The 12,942-nt window shown below is 38.0% G+C and overlaps 1 long non-coding RNA gene across 1 annotated transcript in view; it reads right to left on the bottom strand.

Moving 5' to 3' along the window:
- Positions 1 to 201: 201 nt before the first annotated feature.
- Positions 202 to 12,942, bottom strand: part of LOC120587609 (uncharacterized) — a 254,268-nt gene continuing 241,527 nt past the window's right edge. The window contains exons 3-4 of the long non-coding RNA XR_005649038.1: positions 861 to 989; positions 202 to 709 (exon numbers count right to left, since the gene is read on the bottom strand). This is a non-coding gene — a long non-coding RNA (uncharacterized LOC120587609). The remainder of the gene's footprint in view (positions 710 to 860; positions 990 to 12,942) is intronic.

Below are 12,942 nucleotides of genomic sequence, written 5' to 3'. Positions count from 1 at the left end.
AAAAATGTTTTACTCTGTTTTTTGGGGTATTTTATTTTGTAATGTGTATACAGTTGCAACATATTTAAATTTTTTTTTTGGACATTGATGTGGTATAAATCTTAAATAAATAATGATAATAGAGTGCAAAAAAGGTCTCCAAAACTAGTATTATTTTATTGACATTTAGATTTATAAGCAAAAAAAAAAGAAAGGGAGAGAGAAAGAGAGAGAGTTTCTAGCAACTCACAGCATGTTTGTGGTTTACTTTTTTTCATCTACAAGATGTTCTAAGGTGGAACAGGTCTCCTCTGGGAGGCAGAAGGCCAGAAATCTAGCCTTCTTGTGCTTGCAATTTTAGGTGATATATTTAACCTCTGGATAGTGTCCATGAAATGAGGAATAAAAACACCTTAGGTATTTGAAAACGAGGAATTAGATCAATTTGCTTATTGTTCTTTTCTTTCTTAAGATCTATGGACCTTTCATCAAAGCATTTAACTCTAAAACAATCTTATAGATGAACACAAACTCAAACCACAAAAATATGTCTAAAACGTTTTTTAACAGTCAAACGTTCACATGAATTTTTGCACTGATCCTTGGGAGAGAATTGAAGTAAATCACAGTCTTTCTGTCTGGCTCCCATAAACTGTTGCTCATTCTAATAAAGTAACCCAAGCACTCTATATGGATGAGGCACAGAAGATGAAAGCTTGCTGTCTCCAGACTGACATTAAAAAAAAAAAAAAGAAAAAAAGGACCGATCATTGATCTTAGAAAAATTTCCATTTCTAAGCACACATTTTAAAACTCATCCTTTACTTTTATGTTTCCTAGGTTACCATAAACTGAAACCCATAGAAATACTTTATTTTTACCTTTTTAATATCTTGAATGGAAACGCCAAATTATCTTAGATTCCTAACCAGGCTGCTAGCTTCTTGAGATAAGCATCTGTTCCTTCCTCCTCCTTTTTAACCTCCGTGATCCTCAAGTCAGTGCCTTGCCTGCAACAGGGACATAAAAAAAAAAAAATAAAAGATTGAATTGAATTGATCTGACTCCTTCATTATTCAGCTGACTCTTTAGCTATTGCTAAATGTTTCTTAGCTCTAGTTGGGAGCCAAAGCATTGAGAAGATTTTATTAACAACTAAAAATAATACTAAAAGTAGCAAGTCTTAGCCCAGAAGAGATTACGTCTATCTCAAATTAAGAACAGATGAGAAATATTAAAATGGCCATTAGTGTACTGTAAAATGCTCCAGTTCTTTGTTTTATTCTTAAGTCAGGAATCCTATGTGGAGTTCATCTGCAACTTCAAATTTGCATAAGAAAGGTTTCCATTGCAAAGTATCAGTCATTTTGCAAATTCAAAATATCCAGGTAAATTGTTCATTTTTATTTGTATTTGTAAATATTTTTTCCAAAATCATTTCTAATAAAGCTAATTCTAAATAAAGCCTTGACTTGGGAATTTATGATGCACTTCTGAAGAAGGTATAGGAAAATACAGAAAGGTGTACTTCTCCATGGAAATAAGAGAAGTGATGCATATAGAACATATACAGCTTATTCAGTATCTTCAGGGTGCCCATAAGGAAGTTTAACTCAGTACTTAGGAAATGGCATATTGACTGTAGGGTTCTAGTAGCTGCTTTTTTTATCTAATACATTTTCAATAAAGGGATGCCTGCCAATCTGCCACAACATCTCCCTAAACTTCGATAGGGTCTCCGTTACCGTTTTGATGCCTCGAAAGAAAGCCGTTTTGCTTCTTACAGACTCCACTCTCACTGTGAGAAAGCCACAAGCTCTACATATAAAACACGAGAGCTCCCTCTACAGAGGTGACCAGCAAAAGTGCCCTCCAGCTGCTTGCCCCATGCTGGGACCCAGATATAAACCAACAAACAAAACAAAAACAAAACAAAAGGAAGCTCTGTTGGCTTTTTTTTTTCGTGAGTGCATAAATAGGATGGGAATGAGAAGGTAGAACTCACTGCTTTTGCCAAGCACAGGAAAAGAGTGATGACAGAGAAGTTATTGTGTAAGAGAATGGCGTGTATATAAGCAGATTATTGCTTGTATTCTATATAAAGTTCTCCTGTAATAACAATGACCAATTTAGTTCATTTTAAGCCATTCCTATCCTTGGTTTTCTTTCTTTTTATGATTATTATATTATTATTGTTACCGTTATTATTTTAGGTGGGAAAAGGACATGAGAAGAAGGAGGGAGACAATTACAAAACGATAGGGCAGTAAACCGGATTTTGCAGCACTACTGCAGGGGCACGTCCTGCCACATTCCTCTGGGCGTGATGGACTGGCCAGATGAAGAGCTTCAAGGCCATCAAAGGAAGGAGAAATGAGGAGTTGCCTGAATCTGTGTTGACTGGTGCATCACACAGAGCAAGGATGAAACGTAAAACTCAAAGGGAAAGGGCAAAGCAGATGAGGAATTATATTCCTGAAGAAACCGTGCAGCTTGAGAACTGTGAAATGTCATTGGCAGGTAGCCCATTACCTTTAAGAAAATGTAAAGTATGTGTACTGCAGACAAAGGGGACCTACTGTAAACATAGCTCAATAACTCTTTCAAACGAGAGAGAGGGTTCGTATTTACCTTTGAGAGACGTTGGGTCACCCTGCTTTACACTAAAAGAAGGAAATGTCTCTAACACTTTAAAATCTTGAGTGCATACCACATACCACAAAACTCCAATATGGCTGATAATGGGCACAGCAGTCATTGAAAGGTAACTAACTCAGCAGCAGCATTTGTGTGGGTAATATGTTCTGATGACTTCCAAAGGTTAATTTATGTCCTTTTCCCAGAACTCAGAGTGTATTCCTCTGTTTAAAACATAAATATACTACTAGAATCGGACTCTTTTTTCAATCTTTAAATTAAAAATGAAGAATGAGTGAGAGCTTTCTACCCAGGCCACATGACCTCCTCATCTATATAGAGACAATCTGGAGTGTTAATGTTTAAAGACTTTAATCAGATTTTCCTAGAAAAATAACAATTGGACATGGACTAAGATTCTGGAATATATTTGGGATAGTATAATCTTGTATAGTACTCTTTATTGGGAGAGAGAAAGAAAGGAGGGAGAAAGAAAATTAATTGAGGATTGAAAAGTGAATGGATGACTGGTGGATAGATAAAAAAATCTGCTATACTCATACAATTGAATGCTATTTGGCAATCTCAAAAGGAATAAAATACTAATACACACTACAATATGGATGGACTTCAAAAAATATTATACTGAGAGAAGATGACACAAAAAACCACATATTACACAATTCCGTTTATAGAAAGTGTCTTGCAAAAGTAAATCTATAGAAACAGAAAGTAAAATAGTGTTTGAGGGGTGCTGGGACTGGGAATGGGGATCAACTATAAATGGGAATGAGGGCTCTTATTGGAAGAATAAGAATGTTTTAAAATTAGATGATCGTGATGATTGCACAGTTGGGTAAATTTACTAGAAATCATTGAATTCTATATTTTAAATGGGTGAATTTTATGGTACGTAAATTATACCACAATAAAGTTATTTTTTTAGGTAAATAAATGATTTGGTAGAAGCAACCACCAAATTGATTTTATATAAGATTTTAAAGAAAGTAGATTTAAAAAAAATAAAAATTTATGACTGCCCCCTTAAACTCCCTTGATAGGTCAGTACCTAATCCAACTAATAACACTTTTTTTCTTAACTAAAGCATTTCACATGGTCCACCCCACATGTTGGAGTTATTTGTGTATATGTATGTCTCTCTGCCTAGACTGTGAAATCTCAGAAGAGAGGACCTTTTTGTATTTGTTTTCTATCATCCTCAGTGCCATGCACTGCAGCTTTCACAGAGTAGACATTTAATGAATATTTTCTGATTTGAAAACATGATCTTTAGGAAAGGAAGAGAAGCCTAATGGGACAAGAGAAAAGATGAAGCATCCAAAGAAGTTAGCTATCAGACAAATAGATGTGTTTTCTCTAGAAAACCAACTTGCAAATAAAGGCCCATGCAAAATAACCTTTTAAGAGAGAATCTATGCATTTACCTATGTCAGCAGCAGTGCCTAGGGACAAAGGTTCACATATAGAAATAACCAAGTAAACATCTGTCATATTCAAATTTAAAAAGGAGGAAACAACAACCCTTGAAAATGGAAAAGGTAGAAAAATAGCATCATTTCAATTTTACAGTTGGTTAATTTGTATAGAGAACTGGGGAAACTAAGAGATGACAACTATCATCATGTTTTTAAAAGAATTATTATGAAGAAACTTCAAATAATTATTTTCATCTTCCAAAGATCAGAGAAACAAAGAAAATACACTTAAATTGAAAAAAAGAAAAAGAAAAAAGGACTTCAAGTAGCCATAAAGCAAGCTTGTCAATAAGGGTAATTTAGCGGGTTCTTAAGAGCCAAAGTGCCGTTCATCCCTGCAGATCTCTGAATTGGCAATTATTATTTTCAGTTGTAGTAAATACAGACCTGTCCAAGGCAAGAAGTTAGTTGAAGCAGGAACCACTTCTGCTTCTTTCCTGATGTCTGATTTTATGCAATTTTCTATTGCTTATCTTCTAAATGTGCTTGTAATAACCTGCCCTCTTGCTAGCACCTTCTTGTAAATGAGATGCCTATCTGGGTTTATCCCAGCTAAATAAACTGAATTCAATAAAACCCATCCTAGGTTATCCTCCAGGAGAGTTATTACTCCACTAACATGCTACTGTTGCTACTGTTACCTAATGTTTTAACTTCTCCTTTAGGCTTGAGTTATGCTACGTTGTTGTATATCTAAGATAAGAGGCTGTCTGGAGTCTGTTCAATGTTATCATGTAACACACAGTGACTTTTTTATTGAAGGCACTCCATGAGTACCTCTGCACGGATGCAGGTTTTATTGAAACTAATTCAGAGACTGTGTGCGAGTGTGTGTGTACTTACATATGTGTACACACTCATAGATACACATATATTTAATAACATATATGTATTTTTTAAAGATAAACGCTGAACTGAAAACAAAGTTATGATGTTACTCTCTGCAATTAGCTGATAATCTGCCTTAATCTGTCAGACTGTTATGCCCTGTATTGTATTAATCTATTTTAAAGCTTAAAGTGGGGAGACTGGTCTCTTAAGTATACACCAGCGCTGTGGGAGCTTGCTGTCTATTTATGCTGGCCAACCCAGACTTTGTCTGAATCCTGCTACTTCAGATCCTTGAAGATGCAGCAGTTTCCTACCATGAGTCTAAGACTGCTAGGACTTCACAAAGTTAAAAACAGTGTGTCCTGATACAGTGTTGATGTTTCAAAAAGCCTAATGGAAATTGTACATTTTCTACAAAGACTGCAATGAGCAAACAGTCTGCCTTCTTTGGTTTTGAATTTTATGAATTCCTTGAATAATTCTGACAATTTCATACTTATAAGAAGCTCTGGTTGACATAATACATGATATCGATGAATCAATTATTGGAAGAAATTAAAACTGTAGTTTGATAGGAGAAAAATATTTCAAAATATGGAACTCAAAAGAGAAAAAAAGTTCTCTGGTGATAAAAATGTTTACTACCCCTACCATGAAAATAGCAGAAGGGAACAGAAGAATGCTGGTGGTTGCTTCTACCAAATTATCCATTCACGTAATTTAATTTATTAAATTAAAGCATGCTCAGACATCTTGTGAAATGAAGTCATACTAAAAAAAAAAAAAAAAAAGTAAAGATACATGCCATATTTCTTCCGCTTCCTTCCCCGTGATCCAGGGCCCAAATTTGGTAGGAACTTGGAAAATTCTACAACTATTTCTTTACTACATGGACCCAGATTCCTGAGGCAACCAGAGAAATATCCCACGTCTCTTTTGCCTGCTTATCTTCTTACATTCATTCAGAGAACACAATTTCCAGAGAAAAATTGTACAATAAGTAGGTTGAAGATTAATGCTCACATTTTTGTGCTTCCAACCAAGGGCAAAGAGAGAAAAAAAATCTCTAGCTTTTTACTGTGTGAGTGTACTCCATCAGTTCTGAGTACGAGGAAACAAATAATGAGTAGGTAAAGATGCCACCTGAATAAACCAATATTGTCATAGGAGAATGATAGCTAGAAACTGGAAAGTGGACCAGTAGCCCTCTGAAAAATTGTCCTCTGAGCTCTAGATAAGGGAATGTGTAACCATCACATGATACAAAGAAGTTGAAAACAGGAAAATGTACACATTTTCTGTGGCATAGCCATAGAATGGAAATTTTTTGGCCGTAAAAAAATAATGAAAGACTGACACATGACACAAAATGGATAAACACGGGAAACATGGGAAACATGCCAAGTGAAAGAAACCAGATGCAAAATGTCACATATAATATGATTCCATCTACATAAAATATTCAAAAAAGGTAAATCTATGGAGACAGAAATTAGAATCATGGTTGCCCAGGGACAGAAATCAATGGGAATGGAGAGTGATGGAAAATGGGCACAAGAGATATTTCTTGGGTGATGTAAATGTCCTATCACTGGATTGTGGTAATGGTTGCAGAACTCTATAAATTTACTGAAAATTGTTGAGTTGTATATTTAAAGTGGGCGAATTTTATATGTAAGTCATACCTTGATAAAGCTGTTAAAATATTTTAAAAATCATAAAATCATATAACATGTTCACTGATTCACCTTCAGCACTCAGCACAGTTCCTGCCACATAATATGTGCTCAATACATGTTTATAAATAAGTGGATGAATAAGTGAATGAAGTGATAATCAAAGAGCACAAGGTTCTGGGCAAGATGGCTGAGTAGATAAATGCTGTGCTTGCCTTCTCCCATGACTACATTAAAATTACAACTAAATTATAGAACTATCAACCTGAAGAACCATCTGAAGACTAGCTGAACAGAACTCCTATAACTAAGGATATAAAGAAGAGGTCACATCAAGACTGGCAGGAGGGGCAGAGAGGTAAAACAGGCTGGCCCCACACCCATGAGTGGTAGTTGAGCATAGATATCTCAGCTGCAGTAGTCCTCACAGAAGAATGAGGGGCCCCAGGCCCACACATGGACTCTCCAACTCAGGGTTTCAGTGCCTGGAAAAGGAATCCCATAAAATCTGGCTGTGAAAATATATAGAGATTCTGTCCAACAGGATAAGACAGAAGGCTGCTGGAAACCCAGACATCCTTTTAAAGGACCCGCCCACAGACTCACTAGCTCACAAGCACTCCCTCTGGGCTCTGACAGGGATACAGCGATTTGGGAAGCTCCAGAGATCTACAGGGAAAGAACGAGTCATGTGGCTTCAGGACGAGGGTTGGAGAGACAGCTGCCATTATCCCTGTATTGAGTTCTCCTCCTGTGCAGTCTATAGGTGGATGCTATCTTTCCTGTGTTGAACCCTCCCCGCACAAGGCCAAAACTGAATCTGCACTGGCATGGTGAGGATCACCTGCTCTACCCTGAAGACTCCCTGAGACCCCACCCTACCCAACTTGTGCACCAACAGAGGCACTTTTGGCAGTTGGACAACAGCCTTGACCTGCCCACTGCAGGAGACTATTTCAGCAGCAAGAAACTGGCTTTGGCTTGTGAGCCTCCAGAGGCACTTTTGGTGGTGGGCAACCAGCCCCAGCCTGTGCTACAGTCTTTCTTGGACAACTCAGGGGTCTGCAGACTTGAGGCAGGGGGCAGAAGTATGACTGGCCTCAGAACACTCTGGGCATTTGCAGTCACTCTAGGCTCAGCACTGGTGCCAAGCTTAAATCTGCCTTAACCTGATTAACCTCTTTGCCCCACCATGGTAACTCCCTGGGACTCCATCCCATCCAATGCACCCACTGCTGGAGGCACTTTTAATGGTTAGGCAACCAGCCCCACACCATGCATGGTAAGAGTCTCTTTCAGTAGCAACCAGCAAGCCTCAGCTCAAGTGGTGCCAGAGGCACTTTTGGCGGCAGGCAATCAGCCTTGGCCCATGCTAAAGTTTTTCTCTGACAACTCTCAGAGGTCTGGGGCCCAAGGTAGGTGGTACTGGCCCCGATGTGTTCTGCAATTTTTTGTGAGTGGCCCCAGGCTCAGCACTGGTGCAAAACCTGAATCAGCATTAACCTGATGAATGCCATTCGCCCACCCTGATAATTCCCTGGGGCACCCACCTCACCTAACTCTTTCAGTGGCTGAGTCTTACAGGCAGCTAGAGTGATGTCAGACCTCAGAGTGCCCCAGGCCTTTTGCTGAACTGCCCCAGGCCTAGTACTGGTGACTGCTGGCCCCAGTTAGCAACATGGCCTCTTCTACACAATTCCAGGTCCAACACAAGCAGTGACCAAGCATGGATAACCTTGTAGCTGTTACCAGGTAGCCCCAGGCCAGTCACCAGCAGTGGCTAACCTTGGACTGAACCGGAACCGCTCCCAAGGGGCACCAGAACCAATACTCTTAGAGGCTAGCTTCAAACCACAACAGAGCACTACCTGATTTGCCCTACAAAGGGTGTTATCAGTAGGCACATGAACCCACTGGAGTGAATCCCACTTCCTGGGGTCAGCCCCCACACAGCAGCTCACATAGTGTAGGTGTGGCCAATACTCAAATTCAGTAAGCTTGAGAGTCAATCCCACCAACTGACATGCTAACCACAATTGAGTCTCAATGACAACAAGAAGGCACACACAACACACACAAGGGATACTCCTGGAGCACCCAGCGCAGGTGATTAGGGAGACCGTGGCACTGGGCCACCCAGGGCACCTACTATATAAGACCACTTGGTCAAAACTGAGAGATGAAGCAAATCTACATAATACATAGACACAAACACAGAGAGACAGCCAAAATGAGGAAACAAATAACATATCTCAAATGAAAGAACAGGAGAAAACTCCAGAAATAGAACTAAATGAAATGGACCAAACAACATACCAGATATAGAGTTCAAAACGATAGTTATAAGGATGCTCAATGAACTTAGTGAGAACTTCAACAAAGAGATAATAAGCATAAAAAGGACATAAAAACCATTAGAAAAAACCAGTCAGATATGAAGAATACTATAACTGAAATGAAGAATATACAAGAAGAAATCAACAGTATATTAAATGAAGCAGAGGATCAAATCAGCAATTTGAATACAAGGTAGTTGTCTATGGTCATACCACCCTGAACACGTCTGATCTCGTCTGAATACAAGGTAGCAGAAAATGCCTAATCAGAACAGCAAAAAGAAAAAAAAAAATTTTAAATGAGGATACTTTAAGGGACCTCTGGAATAATATCAAGGGTAACAACATTTGCATCATAGGGATACCAGGAGAAGAGAAAGAGTAAGAATTAGAGAAACTATTTGAAGAAATAATGACCGAAAACTCTAACCTGGCAAAAAAAAAAAAAAAAGGACATACAAGTCCAGGAAGCACAGAGAGTCTCAAAATGAACCCAAACAGGCCGACACCAAGGCACATCATAATTAAAATGACAAAAGTTAAAAACAAAAGGAGAATTATAAAAGTGCAAGAGAAAAGAAGCTAGCTACTTACAAGGGTACTCCTATAAAACTGTCAGCTGATTTCTCAACAGACACTTTGCAGGCCAGAATGGATTAGCTTAATATATTCAAAGTAGTGAAAAGCAAGAACCTACAACTAAGGCTATTCTACCCAGTAAGGCTATCAAAATTAATGGTGAAAACATGGCAAAGTGAGAGACGTCCTCAGATCTCTCCCTCTGAAACAACAACAAGCTGAATATTTAAAACTGAACAAAAAAACACCCAAATTGCACACCAGCATGTCTGAGCATGGGATCTGCACATAAGAGCTACCACAGGTCAGAATCCTGGATGTTGGGTTGTGGACTGGGAGAAATAAAGAAGCTGCCTCTCGCAGCCACTGGAGTTCCCTGTAGGAGGAAGGGGAGGGGAGAAAGGTGCAGCGAGTTCCCTGAACAGCTCTGCCTGGGAGAGTTGTGAGTTCCATGCAGCCGGCAGCAGGGTCCAGTCATCAGGGCAGAAAGCAGAGAAGCAGGACGGCAGAGAACAGTTGATATTTACTGGCTCCGATTGCAAAACCGAGGCTGAGCCACAGCTCCCAACTCCCAATCCAGAGATCCCCCTCTCCCATACCCTCCAAGACCAAACACCTCACAGCCCCAGGGGAATCTGAGCAAATGCGGCCAAGACTGTGGCTGACATTGACAGGGACTGAAACTGAGGGTAGCGAGCATGATTAAATATTTACAAGAAAATAAAAAGGTATTATTAAGGCTTTATAGAAAGCAGAGATCCAAGAGGCTTAGATGTTACGTACTGGAAACCAAAACAAAAGTGCCTTCTTTGAAACAGGCTAATGAGGGACCTTTATATAACAAATCTTCTTTCCAGAAAAAAAGCTGCATACACTTCCATTAATGGCCAGGCAGAGAAATGGTTCATTAAAGACCATGAACAAGCAAGATGACAAGGCATCTCAGAAAGAAAAAGAAAAATCTTCAGAAAATAAGCTTATAGATATAGAAATATGTGACTTAAATGACAGAGAATTCAGGATGGTACTTCTGAAAAAACTCAGTGAGTTCCAAAATGAGTCATATCAACAATTTCAGGAATTGAAAAATCAACTTGATGAGCAGAGCAAGGAGACTGAAACCCTCAAAAAGAATAGAATAGATCTTCTGGGGATAAAAAACACACTGCAAGAGTTTAAAAATGAAATAGCAAGCTTGGGAAATAGAGTCATCCAAATGGAGGAAAGGATCAGTAATATTGAAAACAGAAATATAGAAATAAATTAGAAAGAAGAAGAGAGAATGGAAAATAATGAAAGAGAAATATAAGGCTTTATAGAAATAGGAGATATCCAAGAGGAGATATCCAAGAGGAGATACCATCAGGAGAGGAAACATAAGAATTATGGGCATTATTGAAGCCAAGGAAAAGGAGCAGGGACTAGAAAGCATTTTCAGACAAATAGTGGATGAGAATTTCCCCAATCTAAGGAATGAGCTGGAGCTTGGGATTCAAGAAGTTGACAGAACACCCAATTATCTCAACCCAAAAAGGCCTTCACCAAGACACATTGTATTAAAATTATGAAAAATTAATGACAAAGACAGAATTCTCAGGGCAGCCAGGGAGAAGAAAATGGTAACTTATAAAGGAAAACCTATTAGGTTATCATCAGACTTCTCAGCGCAAACTTTACAAGCAAGAAAAGAATGGAATCAAATATTTAAACTATTAAGTGAAAGGAACTATCAGCCTAGAATGATATATCCAGCTAAGCTCTCCTTTAGAAATGAAGGAGAAATTAAAACCTTTCCAGACATACAAAACTTGAGGGAATTCTCTATTACGAGGCCTGCACTACAGGAAATACTGAAAGGGGTCAGCTCATCTAAAACAAAATAACAAATCAAAACAAAAAAATACATAATTAAGAGTAAAATGACTATCTGGCAAATAGAAGCAGAGGAGTGCAAACCTTAATAAGAACAGGGCATTATAAGCTTAAATAATAAGAAGAGAATTGCTATAGCAAGATAGTAATGAAAGTTCAGCATACATAGGGACGAATTGAGATAACGGTGACTGAAAAGGGAAGGATTCAAAGATCTAAATTTGCAAAGGGGAATGGAGATAAGGCACACACAGAAGAAAATGGACAACTGTATATATATAACTATCCTTTTCATATTTGTAATGGTAACCAAACACAGAAGACTCAGAAATGAAGTATATAACATAAAACAAGAAGAACCAGAGGCAAAACCTACAAAAGCCAACCAAAATAAAGAAAACAGAAACACAAGGACAAGGAAGCAATGGAAACACCGAGCTACCACAAAGCAAAAGATAAAATGGCTATAAGAAGACCTCATATTTCAATAATCATTCTAAATGTAAATGGACTGAATTCACCAATAAAAAGATACAGAGTTGCAGAATGTATAAAAAAAACAAAACCCAACCATATGCTGCCTCCAGGAGACACATCTCAGCTCCAAAGACAAATATAGATTCAAAATAAAAGGGTGAAAAATGATATTTCAAGCAAATGGCATTCAGAGAAAAGTGAGAATAGTGATACTAATATCGGATGAAATAGACTTCAAAATAAAAAAAGTAAAGAAAGATACCGAGGGGGCACTTCATAATGATAAAGGGAAGCATTCACCAAGAAGACATAACACTTATTAATATCTATGCTCCCAATCGGGGAGCCCTGAAATATGTAATGCAATTACTAACAGATCTAAAGGGAGAAACAGACCAAAACACTATCATAGTAGGAGACCTAAATCCCCCACTGCCGGATATAGACATCATCCAAACAGAAAATGAATAAGGAAATAACATCCTTAAATGACACATCAGACCAACTGGACATAATTGACATATATAGAGCCTTTCATTTCAAAACAACTGCTTATACATTCTTTTCTAGTGCACATGGAATATTCTCAAGAATCAACCACATACTGGGACATAGAGATAGTCTCAACAAATATAATAGGGTTGAAATCATACCGACCATGTTCTCTGATCATAATGCTTTGAAACTAGAGATCAACTGCAAAAAGAAATCAGGAAGAACCACAAATACATGGAGATTAAACAACATGCTACTGAAGAATAACTGGGTCAGGGAAGGAATAAAAAGAGAGATCAAGAGATACATAGAAATGAATGATAATGACAGCACAACATATCAAAATTTTGGGGATACGGCAAAAGCGGTCATAAGAGGAAAGTTCATATCATTACAGGCCTATCTCCAAAAACAAGAATGAGCCCAAATAAACAACTTAATGCTTCATCTTAAAAAACTAGAAAAGGAAGAACAAATAAGGCCTAAAGTCAGCAGAAAGAAAGAAATCATCAAAATTAGAGCAGAAATAAATGAAATTGAAAACAACAACAACAATAACAACA

The sequence above is a fragment of the Pteropus medius genome, unplaced genomic scaffold (assembly GCF_902729225.1).
Source record: "Pteropus medius unplaced genomic scaffold, Ma_sr-lr_union100, whole genome shotgun sequence".
Taxonomy (NCBI): Eukaryota; Metazoa; Chordata; class Mammalia; order Chiroptera; family Pteropodidae; genus Pteropus; species Pteropus medius.
This window is presented reverse-complemented; position numbering and strand designations above follow the sequence as displayed.